Source organism: Solanum pennellii, chromosome 1, assembly GCF_001406875.1.
Source record: "Solanum pennellii chromosome 1, SPENNV200".
Classification (NCBI taxonomy): domain Eukaryota; kingdom Viridiplantae; phylum Streptophyta; class Magnoliopsida; order Solanales; family Solanaceae; genus Solanum; species Solanum pennellii.
Genome location: NC_028637.1, coordinates 49,953,861 through 49,972,384, shown reverse-complemented (window position 1 = coordinate 49,972,384; position 18,524 = coordinate 49,953,861). Strand labels below are relative to the sequence as shown.

At 30.4% G+C, this 18,524-nt stretch overlaps 1 pseudogene; it reads right to left on the bottom strand.

Annotated features, from left to right (window-relative positions):
• Positions 1-1,005: 1,005 nt before the first annotated feature.
• On the bottom strand, positions 1,006-5,849 carry LOC107020974 (annotated as a pseudogene).
• Between the last annotated feature and the right edge of the window lie 12,675 nt (positions 5,850-18,524).

Here is an 18,524-nt window from a genome sequence, read left to right as displayed (position 1 = left end):
GAAGGCTGTATGTCCGTACTTGTGCCGTTAGCCTTATGCCGTAATTCCCTGCTATGAAGGGCCGATCTGACTTCTTCCAGCGACATAGTATCTTTCCCAACAATGAACGATTGAACAAAATTCTCAAACGACATTGGGAGAGATACTAACAGAATCAGGGCAGCATCTTCATCCTCGATCTTCACATCGATATTACGCAATTCTAATAACAAAGTATTCAATTGCTCTAAATGTTCCCTGAATTGTGTACCTTCAGCCATTCGTAAACCGAATAGACATTGTTTCAGAAGCAGCTTGTTGGTTAGATATTTTGTCATGTACAAACTCTCCAGCTTCAACCATAGACCAGCAGCAGTCTCTTCATCCGAGACCTCTGTGATGACGTCATACGCGAGACACAACATGATCGTCGAGTGCGCCTTTTCCTCCAGAATTGCCATCTCAGGAGTAACGACGGCGTTCTTGTCTTTCGACAACGGCGCCCAGAAGCCTTGCTGTTTCAACAAAGCCCGCATCTTGATCTGCCATAAACTGAAACTGTTCCTCCCTGTGAATTTGTCGATTTTCACGTTCAAAGCAGACATCTCGAATTCTCCAAGAACACAGATTAACCGAGAGGCTCTGATACCAATTTGTTATGCGGAATTCGAGATAATACGAGAAAATATAAACGCGAAAAACAAGACAACAGATTTACGTGGTTCACCAATAAATTGGCTACGTCCACGGGGAAGAGAGGGAGCAGTTTTATTATGGAGAGGCAAAAACAGAATTACAGCGAGACCCCCGTCCTTTCTGTTGTAATGGGTCAAATTCAAGGCATTCAACAATAATTAAAATACAACAACAAGACAAAATCGTGTGGAGGGTTTCAAAGATGGGCAGGTCACAGTCAAGGACAACTACAATATCATGTTCTTAAGATGTTATGCTTGACAAGTGGCCTTGGAAGTATGTATGGAAAATCAAAAGACCTCCAAAGGCCACTTACTTCACCTGGATTGCTTTGAATGAAATATCTCTAACACATGCATATGATAAACCAAAATATGTAAACCTACACAATATTATAGTCAGTACGGTCGAGCAACGTAGGATCAAACAGAGAATTCATTATATAAATGGGCATGGAAAGAAATCTTTTTCTTACCAACTAGTATATCAGCATAAAACGATTCCTCGAATTCATTTTAAAGTGTCATCATATCTTAGTTCATCTTCAATGTTAGAAACATCCATCCTAGAAGATGCTTGCTTTGCGCACTTAAAAATCTTCTCAACCTCTCTATTAATCTTCTCTTGCTCCTCCATAGCTTTCTTCATCAACTTCTCTTGATTTTTCAACGAAAATATACTAAAGTCTGATAAAAACTCATCATCCTTCTCCCATTTTAGACCCATACTCACACCCCTATTCTCTTTCCCCTTTTTACTGAACCCCGTCTTATGTGAACACCAAAATCACCCCATTTTCGCTGGCAGAGACAAAGAATCCTTCGAAAAATTTCAAGAATCCGATGGAGATGATATTGGCCCAGATGAAGATTTTTTCCCATTTGTGGTTTTAGAGAATGCATCTGTTGAGATCATGTAAATAAGTGGTGTAAATAAATTAGTTCGTTGTTTGTAGTTAGTTATAAAAGTTAGTTACAAAATTAGTTACAAGTTAGTTAGATAAAAGAATCTTAGTTAGTTATTTTTTTCTCATCACTTTATGTATATATATTAACATACAGATTGAATGAAGATATAATTTTTCATTCTCCCAAATACTCTCTAAAGCTTCTTCACTTCCATTAATGGAGATTCTCAACATGGTATCAGAGCAAAGGAAAAGTCAAGAAAGTAGATTCCATGGCTAATGTTGCAACTGCAATTTCCTCAGGTACTCTTACAACTCTTATGTCCGATATGGTTCATACCAACTGGATTATAGATACAGGTGCTTCAAATCATATGGTTCACAGTCTAAATCTTATGAAACAATGTACAGGTCTTGGAAGTAGAAATGATATGAAAGTAAATTTGCCTACTAGTGCTCAGGTGGCTATTAGTCATGTTGGAGTTTCACTAATTCTTAAGGATAAATTAGTGAAGGATGTTCTCTATATCCCAGATTTTCAGTATAATCTGTTATCTGTCTCTCAACTAACTAAACAATTAAAGTGTGCAGTACTATTTTTCCCTGACTTCTGTATCTTTCAGGATCTCTTCAGTGGGAGGGTCCTGGGGATTGGTAAGGAAGATCAAGGATTATATCTTCTCAATACAAACATATTTGGAAGACAAGATTACTAAGAACTCATGTATCAGTTCTCCTATCAGTTTTACTTCTGTTTGTTCACTACATAGTCTTTGGCATAAGAGACTGGGGTATGCTCCTTTCACAGTTCTCAGTAGAATACAATGCTTCCAAAATGTACCTATGAAAGATTACAATTGTACTGTTTGTCCTATTGCAAAGCAAACAAGATTACCATTTCCTACTAGTGTATCTCTATCCAATGCTTGTTTTGATAAGTGCATGTTGATGTATGGGGGCCCTATCGAGTTTCTAACTATGATGGAAAAAGATATTTTTTAACATTGGTAGATGATAAATCCAAATATACTTGGATTTTCTTAATGCACACTAAGTCTGATACTATTGTCTTGCTGAGAGATTTTATCTGTATGATCAAGACACAATTTGACACCACTGTCAAGTGTATAAGATCAGATAATGGAACAAAAATTTTCAATTCCCAGGTAGATGCTTTATTCAGAGAGCATGGGATTCTGCATCAAAGTTCATGTGTTCATTCTCCTCAACAAAATGGTGTAGTTGAGAGGAAACATAGATCTATTCTTGACATTGCTAGATCCTTAAGATTTCAGGCATGTATTCCTATTAGATTCTGGGGTATGTGTGTGTCTGCAGCAGTATACATTCTTAATAGGTTACCTACAAAATTACACAAAGACAAATCTTCATATGAGGTGTTATATGGTCAGGCTCCTTCTCTTAATCATGTGAGAGTTCTTGGTTCTTCATGTTATGCCACTGACCCCAAAAGACTTGATAAGTTTGCTCCTAGAGCTATTCCTGCTATTCATATGGGTTATTCTTCTACTCAGAAAGGGTATATCTTATATGATTTCAGCTCTAAAATTTTCTTTGAAAGTAGAGACACTGTGTTCAAAGAAGATATATTTCCTTTCAAAGATCTTAAATCTTATCTTGAGTCTTTGTTTCCTATTATTGATCTTCCTATTGATCTTGATTCTGAATTAACTACTCCTAGTTCAACCTCTTCTTCTCAGATTCTTCCATCTGTTAGAGGTGTTGTTTCTTCTGAAACCAATGATTCTGCAAGAGTTGTTCCATCTGTTGCTCCTCCTAGGAGATCCTCTAGGCAGTCTAAACCTCCTGTTTGCTTAGATTCTTATGTTACTCCAACAACAAAGAATGCATCTCTATATCCTATTTCTAACTATGTTTCATATTCAGCTTTATCTCCTACTTATAGAGCTTCTCTTGCTGCTTATTCTGTTACATCAGAACCTCATACATACTCAGAAGCCTGTTAAGATCCTCTTTGGGTGGCTGCTATGCAGGATGAAATTACTGCCCTTGAAAATAATGATACTTGGTCTATTGTTTCTCTTCCCACTGATAAAGTTGCTATTGGTTGTAAATGGGTGTTTAAGATTAAATACAAGGCTTCAGGGGAGGTTGAGAGATACAAAGCAAGGCTTGTTGCTAAGGGATATAGTCAACAAGAAGGTCTAGACTTCACTGAAAATTTTTTCCCCTGTTGCAAAAATGGTTACTGTCAGGTCTGTTATTGCTCTTGTTGTCTCTTGTGGTTGGTATATATTTCAAATGGATGTTCATAATGCCTTTCTACAAGGTGATCTTCCTGAAGAGGTCTACATGCAGATTCTTGAGGGTTTTGCAAACCAGGGGGAGAAACACATGGTTTGCAAGCTTCATAAGTCCCTATATGGACTAAAGCAAGCCCCTAGACAATGGAACCTAAAACTTACTGAAGCACTGATTGATATGGGGTTCTTGCAATCTTATTATGACTATTCATTATTTACAAGAGAGTAGAGAAAGAACTTCTTGTCATACTTGTATATGAAGATGATCTTTTGATCACTGGGAGAAACTTAAATTTGATACAACAAGTTAGAAAAGACTTACAATACAGATTCAAAATGAAGGATCTTGGAGAGTTGAAATATTTTGTTGGAATTGAGTTTTCCAGAAATACAGATGGTATTCTTATGAATCAGAGAAAATATGCACTTGGACTTGTATCTGAACTTGGACTTGCAGGGTGTAAACCTGCATCTACTCCCTTAGAGTTCAATCACAAGTCGGCATCCACTGTGTTTGATAAATGCACAGGAATGAATGCAGAAGATAAAGTTCTTGATGATTATGGAAAGTATCAAAGATTGATAGGTAAACTATTGTACTTGACTATGACTAGGCCCGATGTTGCCTTTGTGGTTCAAGTACTTAGTCAATATATGCACTCACCAAAAAAACTCTCATATGGAAGCAGCACTTAGAGTGGTGAGATACATAAAAGGTACAATAGGCCTTGGTTTGTTCATGCCAAGCAACAACATGTCTGAGCTTGTAGCTTACTGTGACTCAGACTGGGGAGCATGTATAGAATCCTGGAAATCAGTGACTGGCTACATAGTCAAGCTGGGAAGTGCTTTAGTGTCTTGGAAAGCAAAGAAACAAAATACAGTTTCAAGAAGTTCTGCAGAAGCAGAGTTCAGAAGTATGGCTACCACAGTAGGCTGAGATAATTTGGCTGAAAGGGTTGTTCAATGAATTGGGAGTAGAAGTTAAGATGCCTATTCAACTGTCTTGTGATAGTAAAGCTGCTATTCAAATAGCAGAACATCATATCTTTCATGAACAAACAAAACACTTTGATATAGACTGTCATTTTGTAAGGGAAAAGATCATGGATGGACTCATTCAAACTCAACACATAGGAACTAAGGAGCAGCAAGCAGACATACTCACTAAAGGACTGTGCAAGCCTCAACATGAATTGCTAATTGACAAGCTTGGAATGAAAAATATATTTTTCAATTCTCAGCTTGAGGGGGAGTGTTGAGATCATGTAAATAAGTAGTGTAAATAAATTAGTTAGTTGTTTGTAGTTAGTTACAAAAGTTAGTTACAAAATTAGTTACAAGTTAGTTAGATAAAAGAATCTTAGTTAGTTATTTTTTTCTCATCACTTTATGTATATATATTAACATACAGATTGAATGAAGATATAATTTTTCATTCTCCCAAATACTCTCTAAAGCTTCTTCACTTCCATTAATGGAGATTCTCAACATGGTATCAGAGCAAAGGAAAAGTCAAGAAAGTAGATTCCATGGCTAATGTTGCAACTGCAATTTCCTCAGGTACTCTTACAACTCTTATGTCCGATATGGTTCATACCAANGCATCATATTCAATCGAAGTAACCTTTGATTTCCACTGTATTTCAACAAACCCATCTTCCAAATACACCTCAGAACCTTTCTCCTCACCTGGGCTTCCTTCAATCGTCTCATTTTCATCATTTTAGAGGTGTTTAGGAACTCTGAGGAACCGAAACTCCTGGAATTTCTTGGGACAGTAGAGGTTTTTGAGTTGTCGGACTAGTAGGAAGGGATTTTGAGTTTGCGAAAACGAGTTTCAAGCTGATTGAGGGATACAAAATCATTAAACAATTAGTGGGAGCAACTTGCTCAAGAACAGATTGATCCATTGCTTGTGATAGAAGCTCTTCTACAGCTTCTTCCTTGTCGCTATCATAAAGAAAAGAGAAATCCGTCATGATTGAAGTCTCTAGAAAATTAAATGAAATCTCATTAAAAATGTAATTAAGTAAATTTTGGACCAAATTCACATTTTAAAAACTTTGTGATCTTTTATAAAAATACAAAAAAAAAATACTTCATTTTTTGACTTTAATAATTCTATTCAAATCATTTTTTTTAAAAAAAGTAAATGAAAATAGGATTTTCTCTTGTTCTTCTCCCAATGTTTTCTCTTCTCTTCTTTTTCTTCTTCCTTAAGAAAATCTGAAAATTCAACAATCAAAATACATATTCTTTCCCATTATTTTATCTTCCTCCTCATCTCTGGTCGTAACTTTCTTCTCTTTCTGAACTGAAGATTGTGTTCGACTTAAAATGTGTAAGTCATTTTTTGAGAGATTTTACAATTTTCGAACAATACTAAATTCTTTTCTTGGGTTAATGAAGAATAAGTCATTCTATAGATGTGAAAAATGAATAATGGTATAATGGTACCTATTATTTATTGTTTCTGAAAGAAAGTTAACGAAACCCTAATTTTGAGAAATGTATATATATGGTTATCATTCAGTTAAAATTCATTTTTTGTTGTTCTTTTTGCGACATTTTGTTTATATGATTTTAGAAATATAGTTTTGTTCAATTGTCCAACATATATTTGAAGTGTAGGAGGTTGAAAAAATCTATTTCTCGATCACTATCTATAATAAGTGAAAGAAAAAAGACAATGTCTACTGCTCCTTATCACACTCAAACCCAAAAAGCAAGGTGAACAAGAAGGAGAAGGAGAAGGACCTATGAAAAGGAGAAAGAGAAGGAGGAGAAGTAGAAAGTAAAAAAGAAAGCGAAAGAGAAAGAGAAAAAAAGTCAAAGTCGTTAATTGTGATGTAAAGCAACAATACCCACAATTGATTACATTGATGGTTATGTATACAACTAGGGAATTTGGGCGCGCTTTGCGCTGTCTCTAAAATAAATATTAAAGGATTACTTTTTTCCAATCAATTATATAGTTCTCTTTATTTCCAAACGTAATATTATCACTTTATTTTTTATAATTATATATTAATTATGAAGATCATTTTGAGATGACGATTGAAATGAAATTTAACAAATTTAACATCTATAATCTATTAAATGAGGGATAGTATATTATTAATCAATATGTCAAGATATATTTTCTTAGTAATTTTATTGTTTGGACAGGTATTTAATATGTCACTTTGTACATTTTATTGAAATATCAATGAGTTTGAATCTTTATTTTACAACATATACTTCAGTGTACCTTTGAGTATTTAAGAATTATATTATGAAATAACTGAAAAATTTAATGAAATACATCTATACGTCTTAGTATTCTTTTTCATATTGATATGATAAAACTCCTTTGAATATCTCATTTTTCAATCGTTCTTGTTCCTTTTTCAAATATACAATTCAAAGTTGTATGATTTTTGCATGAATCACATCTATTGATATTTTAGATTCTTTAGTTGCATTTATATCAAAGATAAATGTTATCACTCGTCAAATATGTTCTTTCAGAAAGTTAACCAAAATGTTACGCAACTGATTATTAAGTTTCAATATATTCAAACCCGAATGAGAATAAATTTTTTTAAAAAAAATTTATTAACTCGTTTACCATATTTTTATCTATATCTTTTATATGAAATATAAATATAAATAGATTCATATAAACTACGTAAAAGTATTTGATATATAATAAACCTCTTCACATATTATATGTATTAGTTAATAAAATTAAAAGTTAATTCAATTGAATACTCTGATAATATGATTTCATTTCAAATATACTTCTTGCATTTTTAAATCAATGATTGCACCTCTTTCTATATGAAGCTAGTACACGAATAGCCTAAGATATATACTCATAACTAAGTATATTAAAATATAATTTAAAACTTTAATCATAAATTTTTTATGTACACAATTTTGTGTTTTATTTTTATAATATGTTAAAAATCAAGTGAACTTATTTAGTCATTTGTATTCATCTTTTTATTCAAAATTTTTAAAAGATACATATTTAACAAAAAGAAATTAATTTATCAAATGCATGAAATATATATTAAATATTTATATTCAGTATTTTATTTATTTTGATAATTATATTTTAATATACTTCAAAAGTGTTACAAAAGTATGATTTTCATTATATAAAAAATATAAGTATTTAATATTGAAATATATGCGTGGAGCGCAATTAACATGCAAGTAAACCAAAGCAAAAAGAGAAGAGTTTTGACTCAAGAATTTACAAAATCTTCAATTATGGGATCAATATTTTCATATATTACATTTTTTTTTCAATTGCTTCTTTCAATTCATAAAATAAAACGTAAAATAAAAAATTTAAAAACTAAAGTGGGATAAAAAACAATAAACTCTTCAACATGAGTAACTAAAAAGCAAGAAAAAGTCAATATGCATAATTCATAATATTTTCCTCTATCATGAGTACATCTAATATGAATTAGAATACATTAACATTTGCTTCACAAAGAATTGTTTTACAATACACATTTATATATATATTCATTGAGAAACACAATAAATTATCATAAGTTTACACCTTTAAAATTTGAGAGTTATGAGGAGTTATAGAGATTATATAAATATAGGTTATGAAGATAAAGAGATACATATTTCTTAGTTTAAGAAGGGAAAATTAATGAGATTAATTTAGGGAATGTTAATAGTTTCCATTATATTTATAAGATTTCTCCCTTATCTATTTAATAGGAGAAAATGAAAAGGTAAGAAACTTAAAATGTTATTAATAACAAATTACAATTAAAAAAAGTGTTCTACTCGAAATTAATTTTATTAATCATAACTTTACATATATTCTCATACGATTTCATTACTAACTTAAAAAATGCAAACTTTATATGTTTAATCAAACCAACAACAATGTAGTGTATTCTTACAAAGTGATATCGGGTGTGCTCAATTAGAATACATCATTAAAATATTCAATACTAAAAAAGATATTTATTCATTTATTTTGTGATTGATTACTAATATAATAGACCATATCATATATTTTTAAGGACAAAAATATTCAGTAGATATAAAAAAGTGTACCATAGATAATATACCTTTAATTCAACCATGGAAAAATATAAAATATTGTTAGATAGAAATTTATATGTGCATCTTTTCATCTTCAACAACAACAATAAATAGAATAATCATTTTTTGTTCAAAATGAAGAAATAAAATAAAAGAGAACAAAATAATATTAATTGAAATCAAAATAATACAACAATGAATCTTCAAAATGTTTGAAAATCATTCAAACATTTATACTACTATAATTCTCTATGCATGAATCTCCAAGATAATTAAGTTTTTTTCTTCATTTTGTTGAACTTCTACTAAATAATGTGATTAATCTTTCAAGAATATCTATGATCTTCATCAAAGTGAACATCATATCGTGACATCATCTTTTCTATGTCTTCTTTTTTGATTACTTAAGTACATGATTGATGAAGAAAAACATGAAGAAAATAAAATTAAAAGATTATACTACTAAAAAGAAAGAATGAAAAAATGGAAATGAACATCCAACATTTCCAAAGATGATTGATATTTATAGATAAAATAAGTCATAAAAATAGTTAAAAGGGAATTGAAAAGACATACTATTTGAGTAAAGAATGTCAATAGATGGGTGTTTTTTGTAGCTCATTTCATATAATTATAATATTAAATATGATTGAATTTTTTAATTTATAAACAAATTATTTTATAAAATGAATGAAGAAAGATACAAAAAAAAAAAAAAGAAAAAGAAACAAATGGATGCCATATAGAGGTGCCACATCACCTTTTTTTTATTCTCCTTTATATATNTACCTTATAATCCATATTTGTTAATCAGATATAACTATCACATTAATGTTGAAGTCTGCTTAGGAGTTAAAGCAATAAAATATCTTTATATATATATATATATATATATATATAAAGATTGTGAATTAGTTTTTTGTTGATAAGTTGTATAAAATAATTGGAAGTGTTCATTTTTGCTGATAATATTAATAATTTTTTTTGTTGTTGTTGAAACAAATGTCAATTATGATGGAAAATAAGAAATGTGGTGTATGTGGCAACATATATATAACGATCCTTTTGGTCGTTTTGAGAGCTAAAGCCTTGTGTTTCATAAAATAATTTTTTGGTAGATTCTAATCGGATATTTTGGACTATTCGTAATTACAATTATGAAATTAGTGGGGTAGTTTTTATAATTAAGTTAAATAGTGGTTAAAGAAAATAACTTTATAATTAATAAGGGGTCACTTTTATCACTTTTATAATTAGTCATATAATAATTAGGGTAAACTAATCTGTACAAGAAAAGAAAAGAAGAAAGAAGAGAATAACAGAAAGCAGCGTGAACGGAAGATGAAGGTGGGGCGACTCAGGTAAACCATCCGCCAAAATTTTGTATTTGGAATATGGATGTAAATTATCGGATTATCATTACTATTATAATGTTGGGTGAAAGACTAAAATTGTGGGTGCTGCGCATACGTTTTTACTGTCGTTGCGATGCTTTACCTTACAAGTCAGGTGGCACTGCATACTAATTTTGGTAGTGTGTAATTATTATGGTTGCTGGAGGGATAAGTTTTACAAATTTAATAATGTGAATTGGAAAGAGATTGGAATTAAAATTGGGTAACGATAGTAATTGAATTAGGAAAAGTGTTTTGACTTAGCATTTTGGAGAATGAAAATTTGCAGTGGCTAATGATTGCCATAATAATGACAATGATTGAGTAATCATGACTTATATATGTGATTATTTAAGAATGGACTAAGTACAATGCAGGCAAAAAATTTTACATCCTAGCATACAGATAGATTGACGCCGGTGAATATCAGTCCTTGATATTGATGATATTTTTTTTTTACATATGATCCACTACAATTTAAGTTTAACTTATTGAGATATGTAATATAAATTTTAGGTGTATAGAATTGTTTAAATTCTATTAAAGATATGCTAATAAGAAGAATTAAGACTTACCCTTAAGTTTGGACTTAAGCAAATTGATTATAGAATTAAGTGAGTTTTTGGGTCTAGGTTAGACATAGGATAATATTAGTGTTTATAAAATCGTTAACTTACAAACTATGCACATATATATTCGATAGATTGGAAAGGTTCGAAAGCATTGAGAAAGGGAAAGTATTGGAGAAGCAGCTTGCTTGACTTCGGTTCTTCGGTGGAGGTAGGTTATGGTTTATGCTATTTGATAGTGAACTCTTAATAGTGGTTGATGAACAGCTCGCAAAATCCAACCACTTCACCTACTTTATTGCCCCCAACCGTTTCTCGTACCTCTATTGAAACAGAATGGTTTCATGTTCTTTCATCGATTGGTATGCATTGAATAATATTGTGAAGTTTTCTATGTACTTGATTGTGTGATTGTGTGGATTGGTCGTGTGTTTTGTAATTGATCTGAAATCTCGAGACCGTGGAATGTATAATCTTAAACCATCTCTACTGAAGTAATGCCTTGAATAAAGAAGGCTCGATGAAATATTATTAACGAATGAAAAATGGTGATATTAAATGATAAATTAATGGTGTTATTGGATCGGAGTGTCACGTTCTGACACGGTATTCTTGGATCGGAGTGTCACGTTCCGACACGATATTCTTGGATCGAAATATCACGTTCATACACGATATTCTTGGATCGGAGTGTCACGTTTCGACACGGTAGTTTTGGATCGGAGTGTCACGTTCTGATACGATAATATTAAAGGAAAATATGTTGAATTAATGGAAGATACTCAATCTCAAAGAACTCAACTCCCAAAATGGTTTAGTTTGGAGGCATGAGTCCTCATGTGTGATTTTGATACCATTGACTTAATACGTGCTTACTTTATTGTTATTGACACTTGTTCATGTTGTTTGTTGCTTATCACATGTTAAGTGCTATAGTTGAGTTCATACTATTATTCTTTGTATATTAGTTACTATTTCAGGTTGACCGATGATAATTACTCAGTACATGTTGCCTCGTACTGAGCCCTACATGTTTTCTTCTTTGTTTTCCTTTTATGAAATGCAGCGAGTGTACCTATGACTTCTGATTTCCCTCAGTTCTAGCCAGTCTCCCGCATATCAAGTTCAAGGGTGAGCTATCCATTCAAGCTCGTGTTGGGTTCTCTCGGTCATGACATAATGTCCTATACTTTCGGACACATATCATTTTATTCTTTTATTTTGGTGTATTTGATATTCTTAGACTTAGTATTGGAGATTAGATGTCCTTGATGTGATGACTTTCAGGTTTTGGTAAAATGATATTTAGTAACATTTGAGTTTCCGCGTTATGCTTGTATTTTGTAAGTTAGGTTAAGTTGGTTGGTTCGCCCACTTAAGAGGTTAAGTGTGGGTGCCACTCACGACTCGTTTTGGGTCGTGACAATATACAACCTATGTTGTAAAAAATACCACAGAATTATCCGCATGTGCCTCAACAGAAAGAATATATGTGACAATATATGTCACAAAAAAAATAATATGGTAACATATGTCACAAAAAGAAAGATTTGTGGTAAATATGTCACAGAAAGGAGGGAGATATGTGGCAAAAATACATTGTCACCAAATATGTGGTAACGTTTCAAGGATAGATTAATCAATAAATTGAAAGATTTAGGAATGTAAAAATATCAAATTGGACCAAATTTTAGTACATTGAATCATAATTAAGTAATAAAAATATGTTATAACACTTGGAACAACAATTTACAAGGGTGTTATATAAGTATCGTTTGATGGTATGATGAACTAATGATATGATAGTTTTTGTAAAAATAATTGATAGGATTAATGAAAGTTGTTGTTTAAGAACATAATTACATACTTATACATGTTGTATGACTATATATTAGTGTTACATGTTGAATCAGGTAACAATTTAATTGAATTAACCCCAAAAGACACATTTTAGGATATACATATGTAGCTGACATATATGTTGCAATTTTCCAACAGAACGTGCATATGTCGCCATATATGTCACTTCAAGGTTGACTTAATCGATAAATTGAGCGACTTAGGAATGTAATAATGTCAAATTGGACCAAACTTTAGTACTTTGGATCAGAATTAAAAATTAAAAATTAAAAATATGTAATAACATTTGAAACAACGATTTATATGGGTGTTATATGACTATCATATGAAGTTACTTAGTCATTCTATGATGAACTAGTGATATGATAGTCTTTGTAAAAATAATTGATAAAATTGATGAAAATTGTTGTATTAGACCATAATTTTATATTTAGACATGTTGTAAGACTATATATTAGTGTTACACGTTGAATTAGGTGACAATTGAATTGAATTAACCTCAAAAGACCATTTTATGATATATATATNCATATGTTGCCACATATGACATGTCTGTTGTAATTTTTCCAACAGGATGTGCATATGTTGCCACATATGTCACGTTAAGAATGAGTTAATCGATAAATTAAATAATTTAAGAATGGAAAAATATCAATTTAGACATAATTTTAGTACTTTGAACCACATTTAAGCAATAAAAATATGTTATACCATTTGGAAAAATGACTTACAAGGGTGTTATATAACTATCATATGAAGTTACTTGTATGATGAACAGTGATATGATAATCTTTGTAAAAATAATTGATAGAATTGAAGAAGGTTGTTATATTAGACTTTATTTTTGTACTTAGACATGTTGTAAGACTATATATTAGTGTTACATGTTAAATTTAGTGACAATTTAATTGAAGTGACCCCTCAAAGACCATTTTATGATACACATATGTTGTCACATATTACATTTCTGTTGAAAATTTCCAACAGAACGTGCATATGTTGTTACATATGTCATTTCAATGATGGTTTAATCAATAAACTGAACAATTAGAATGAAAAAATGTCGAATTGGACATTAGTACTTTGAACCATAATTATACAAAAAAATATGTTGTAACATTTGAAATAATGATTTATAAGGGTGTTATATAACTATCTTATATAGTTACTTGGTCATTGTATGATGAACTAGTGGTATAATAGTCTTTGTAAAAATAATTGATAGAATTGATGAAGGTTGTTGTATTAGACCATAATTTTGTACTTAGACATGTTATAGGACTATATATCAGTGTTACATGTTGAATTAGGTGACAACTCAATTGAATTAACCCCCAAAAAATCATTTTATGATATACATATGTGCCATAAATGACATTGTAATGTGCCATAAATGACATTATTGTTGCAATTTTCCCAACAGAACGTGCATATGTTGTCACATATGTCACTTCAAGGATGACTTAATCAATAAATTGAGCGATTTAGGAATGAAAAAATGTCAAATGGGACAAAATTTTAGTACTTTGAATCATAATTAAGCAATAAAAATATGATATAACACTTGAAACAATGATTTACAAGGGTATTATATAACTATTATGTCAATTGCGAGATGGAAGTCATATGTTGCTACATATCTAGTTTATGTGTTGCAGCTTGTGTAAGTTATATGTTGCAACATATGTCTATTCTGTTGCTATTGAAATGACCATTCTGTTGCTAGATATGGCTATAAATTGTTCCAATAGTCAATTGTTGCAACATATAACAATATGTTGAAAACACGAATGCAAATTATTGAAAAAATTGCAGGTACCCAGATGATGATGAATGATTTCAAAGAACTATTAATTTTACATATCAAAACAATGGTGTGGCACCCCAATCATTTATGAAGTAATTCCAATTGATACAAAAAAAAATTTGATCCACTGATTAAATTAATTAAATCAGATTCAAGAAGAAGAAAATTAATAAAGGCTAAAGGGCTAGTAGTCAAGACCAATAATGTACGAAAAGAAGAAGAAAAAGATAAAAAGAATGGGAAGAAAGGCAAGCAAAAAAGAAGAAAAAGAAGAAGAAGAGCAGCGAGAAAAAGAATACAACGAGAGGTGGGGGGAAACTATTTTATTTTCCCTTTTGGTACAGCTTGTTGGTGGCTTCCCCCTCATTTTTGTTTCCACCAAAATTAGTTAAATAAGGTTTTCGTCAATTTACGCTTTTACCCTTCATTTAGTTCAATGGACCAAACTATAAACTTATAAACTTGAGGGCAACTCCACAATCCTTAATCCTTAATCGCATTATTGTCACCTACACCCAATAATTAAGACTTATGTCACCGTCCATTTATTTTGAAACCTTACTGTCACCTTTTTCTGAAAGTCCCCGTTTAGTGGTTTAGCTTTTGGTGAAAGATTGACAAGAGCTAGTCAAATACTTTTTAAAATGTAATTAAGTAAATTTGGGACCAAATTAACATTTTTAAATTTTCTAATCTTTTATAAAATGTAAAAAAACATTTCATTTTTTCAACTTTTATAATTCTATCCAAAGAATTTTTCTTTTAAAAAGTAAATGAAAATATAATTTTCTTTTCTTCTTCTCCCAATGTTCTCTCTTCTCTTCTTCTTCCTCTTTAGAAAATCTGAAAATCCGACTATCAAAACAAATATTCTCCCCCATTATATTATCTTCCTTCTCATCTCCATTCGTGACTCTCTTCTCTTTCTGAACTAAAGATTGTGTTCGACTTAAAATGGATAAGTCGTTTTTTTGAAGATATTTTACAATTTTAAAATAATAGTAAGCTTTTTTCTTGGGTTACTGAATAATAAATCACTCTATAGATGTGAAAAATAAATAATAGTGTAATGGTACCTATTATTTATTGTTTTAGAGAGAAAATTAATAAAGCCAAAAAGCCATAATTTTAAGAAAATGTATATGTAATGGTAACATTCAGTAAAAATTAATTTTTTGTTGTTTTTGTTATTCTTTTTGTGACCATTTTGTTCATATGATTTAAGAAATATAATTTTGTTCAGTTGTCCAACAAATATTTAAAGTGTAGGAGATTGAAAAATTTTATTTCTCAATCACTATCTATAATTAGTGAAAGAAAAAAACAATGACTACTGCTCTGTATCACACTCAAACCCAAAAGGCAAGGAGAACAAGAAGAAGTAGGAGAAGGACCTAGAGATAGAGAAGGAGAAATTGAAAAAGAAAGCGAAGAGAAAGAGAAAAAAGTCGAAGTCGTCAATTGTGATGTGAAGCAATAATATCCACCATTGATTAGATTGATGGTTATATATATCATTGTGAATTATCTTTTTTGTTGATAAGCTGTATAAAACAATTGGTGAATTATTTTTTTGCCGATAATATTAATGATTTTTTTCGTTGAAACAAATGTTAATTATGATGGAAAAGAAGAAATATGGTGTATGTGGCAACATATATAACCTATGTTGTAAAAAAATACCACAGAATTATTTATATGTGCCCCAACTGAAAGGATATATGTGGCAACATATATAACCCATGTTCTAAGTAACACCACAAAATTATCTACATGTGCCCCAACAGAAAGGATATATGTAGCAACATATGTCACAGAAAGAAAATATGTGGCAACATATGTCACATAAAGAAGATATGTGATAACTTATGTCACAGAAAGGAGATATGTGGTAACATATGTCACAGAAAGGAGATATGTGGCAACATTTCATTGTTACCAAAGTGGTGTCTGTGACAACATATATAACCTTTGTTGTAAAAAACACTATAGAATTATCTGCATGTACCCCAACAAAAAGGATATATGTGGTAACAGATCTCACATTATGAATTGTCAAAAAAAAATTAAAAAAATAAAATAAAAATGTCTAAAACAATCGTCCCTTCATTTTCCCTCTCTCCTCTCCTATATAAAAGGTTATTTTGTTTCATATTTCAAATTTCATTTATTTAACTAATGTTCATTTTCTTTTCTCTCTTTTCTTTCTCTCGTTTCATTATTTCTATACAGTTCAAATTGTTGCTATGTTTTCTACAACATTAGTGGTAATGTGTTGAGATTTTCTTCTACAATAAAGCGTCGTTGCCCTCATCATTTCTAGTTTATCGTTGATATCTACTAAGATAAAATTTAATAGTTATTGGTATTAAAATATGACTTTTTTTTGTGGTTTTTATCACTTATTTGTTTGTAGGATGATTGTATTGTTATTTTTTTGATATATTATATGATTAAAAAATTCATTTAAGGATGTAAATGTTGCCACATATGGCATGTCTGTTGCAATTTTTTCGACAGAACGTGCATATGTTGTCACATATATCACTTCAAGGTTGACTAAATCGATAAATTGCGCGATTTAAAAATGAAAAAATGTCAAATTAGATCAAATTTTAGTACTTTAGACCATATTTAAACAATAAAAATATGTTATAACACTTGGACAACAACTTACATGGGTGTTATGTTACCATCGTATGAAGTTACTTGGTCATTGTATGATGAACTAGTGATATGATAGTCTTTGTAAAAAAAAAAAGATAAAATTGATGAAATTTGTTGTATTAGATCATATTTTTATATTTAGACATGTCGTATGACAATATATTAGTGTTACATGTTGAATTAGGTGACAATTTAATTGAATTAACCCCAAAAAGATCATTTTATGATATACATATGTTGCCACATATGACATGTTTGTTGCAATTTTTCCAAAAGGATGTGCATATGTTGCCACATATGTGACTTCAAGAATGAGTTAATAGATAAATTGAACTATTTAGGAATGAAAAAATGTCAACTTGGACCAACTTTTAGTACTTTGGACCATAATTAAGCAATAAAAATATGCTATAACACTTGGAACAACGATTTTAAGGGTGTTATATAACTACCATATGAAGTTACTTGCTCATTGTATGATGAACTAGTGATATGATAATCTTTGTAAAATCAATTTATAGAATTGAGGAAGCTTGTGATATTAGACTATAATTTTGTACTTAGTTCTGTTGTAAGACTATATATTAGTGTTACATATTGAATTAGGTGAAAATTTAATTGAATTAACCCCTCAAAGACCATTTTATGATATACATATGTTGCCATACATGACATTTCTGTTGCAATTTTCCCAACAGAACGTCCATATGTTGTTACATATATCATTTCAATGATGACTTAATCAATAAATTGAAAAATTTAGAATGAAAAATGTCGAATTGGATCAAATTTTAGTACTTTGAACCATAATTATACAAAAAAAATATGTTATAACACTTGAAGCAACGATTTGTAAAGGTATTATATAACTATCATGCGTAGTTACTTGGTCATTGTATTATGAACTAGTGGTATGATAATTTATGTAAAAATAATTGATAGAATTGATGAATGTTGTTGTATTAGACAATAATTTTGTTCTTAGACATGTTGTAGGACTATATATTAGTGTTACATGTTGAATTAGGTGATAATTTAATTAAATTAACCCCAAAAGATCATTTTATGATATACATATGTTGCCACATATGACATTCTGCTGTAATTTTTCTAACAGAACGTGCATATGTTATCACATATGTCACTTCAAGGATGACTTAATTGATAAATTGAGCGATTTAGGAATTAAAAAAATGTCAATTTAGATAAAATTTTAATACTTTGAACCATAATTTAGCAATAAAAATATGATATAACACTCTAAACAATGATTTACAAGGGCATTATATAACT